Raw genomic sequence first — 1,959 nt, 5'->3', positions numbered from 1 at the left:
TGCCCACCCGCCACCGCCAGGCACAGCTGTGCTGCCCTGGGAGCACAGATGCTGTTTGCTGAGGTGCCCTGTTGTGCCCACGGTCCTGGTCCTGGCCAACCCAAAACGTAGGGGGCAGCATGGACAGACTGCCTGTGCAGAAGCTGAGGGGGTATCTGCAACCCAGCAGCCTTGGAAACAAGTAGTGGCAGGACCACAGCTGTGTGGCTGCAGGCATTGGAGAGGCCTTCATGTCCCAGCTTCACCCAGCCCAGAACTGCCACCCCCATGCCCTCTCCACCCCCTGCCCTGCCTGTGCCGGGCAAGCCCTGGTTGCTTGGCGCAGCTTTGACCCTTCCCCCTTCTTCTCCAGACATAGGTGAGTGTCAGGCAGAGCCTGGCCCCTGTGACCTGATCTGCCACAACAGCCACGGCTCCTTCCACTGCCTCCATGGCTTCTCCCTGGGCATGGGTGGGCACTGCCACCACAGCTAGCCTGCCCTGGCACAGCTGAGTGCCCTCTGCTCGCCCCAGCCTTGTGCCAGTTTTGCCTGGTACTGAATAAACCCTTTCCTGCACTGGTACCCCTGTGGGTCCATGTTACTGGGGGCACATGAATGCTACACAGGCCTGTCCCCATTCCCCCCATGGACTGTCCCATCCCTCCCCATTATTTCCTCCACTCTCACCCTCCTTGTGGGGCTCCGTGCACCCCAGTGTGCTGGGGGATGCCCAGCCCAGTTTGGTTCTCTGCTCCCCAGCATTGCCCCGCTCTCCCCTCCGATTCAGTGGGACACTGGGCAGGCAGTGGGGATGAAGCGTGGGGTTTATTGAGGAAGGTCACAATGCAGGGGGTTCCCTGTGGGAATGGTGGGGCCAGGGCCACCCCACACCATGCCCTGACCGAGCCAAAGGGAGTCCCACGGAGCAGGGTCCTCCCTCCAGGACCCCAGAAGAGCAATGCTGGCTTGGTTCAGCCCTGTGCCCAGGCAGAGACTCTTTTCCTCAGGGTGCTGGATATCACAGGGACCCTCCTATTCCCCCCCCATCTGACCCTGGCCCTTGCACCCCACACCTTGCAGCCAGGCCCAGGTGCCCCTTGGGGTACTCACCACAGGCCAGGCTGAGAATCAAGGGTACTGGTGGCAGATGCATGCAGGGTGTATGGGGAGGAGAGGGCTCAGCAGTGGAAGAGGAAGGGTCCTGGTAGAGCATCTGCACTGGGCACCCTTCCTGAACTGGGGCAGGTCACGGGGCAGAGCAGGCAGGGGGCTGCTGGTAGCTAGGTGTGGGCAGGCTCTGCCAGGACTGGACAAGGAGCCTGGCTCACCCATGCTACAGCTCTGCCTCCACTGTGCTGGGCCACGTGTGAGCCTGGGGCACACAGCACAAGGGCAGGGGCCTGCCCAGCACTGTTCCTCACTGCCCTGGGCACAGGGCTCAGGACCAGGGAGCTTTCTGGGTCTGACTGGGCATGGCACCCGGTCAGGCAGGGAGCAGAAACAAGTGCCCAGTGTCATGGGCAGGGCTGAAGGACACTGCTGGCGAGGATGCCACTGCCAACTGGCCAGGGCTGGGGACCACCAACAGGCAGCACATGGTACAGGGCTGGGGTGAATGCATGGCACCATCATGCAGATGAAGTGGCACCAGGGCGCTGTCAGGCACCCTGGGCAGCAGGCATGCAGCAGCTGAGCCCATCCCGCAGCACCAAGAGGTTGATGCCCCAGGGAGGGGGCAGCAATGGCTGGCAGTGCCTGTGGGTATGGGGATAAATTTGTCCCCCCATTAGCACTGCCTGTGGCTTTGCCGGTCCTGCTGCTCCCCAGCGCATGGCACACAGGGCACTACCAGCTGGGGCTGCCTGCTGCAGGGCAGGCTCTTTCACTTGGGGCAGGGGCAGCAGCGCTGAGCACCCAGAGGGCTGCGGAGCCGCGTGGCACCAGTTTGGCTCAGTGGGAAGCACTGGGATGCCACAGC

This window comes from Buceros rhinoceros, unplaced genomic scaffold, assembly GCF_000710305.1.
Source record: "Buceros rhinoceros silvestris isolate BGI_N320 unplaced genomic scaffold, ASM71030v1 scaffold34510, whole genome shotgun sequence".
Classification (NCBI taxonomy): domain Eukaryota; kingdom Metazoa; phylum Chordata; class Aves; order Bucerotiformes; family Bucerotidae; genus Buceros; species Buceros rhinoceros.
This window is presented reverse-complemented; position numbering follows the sequence as displayed.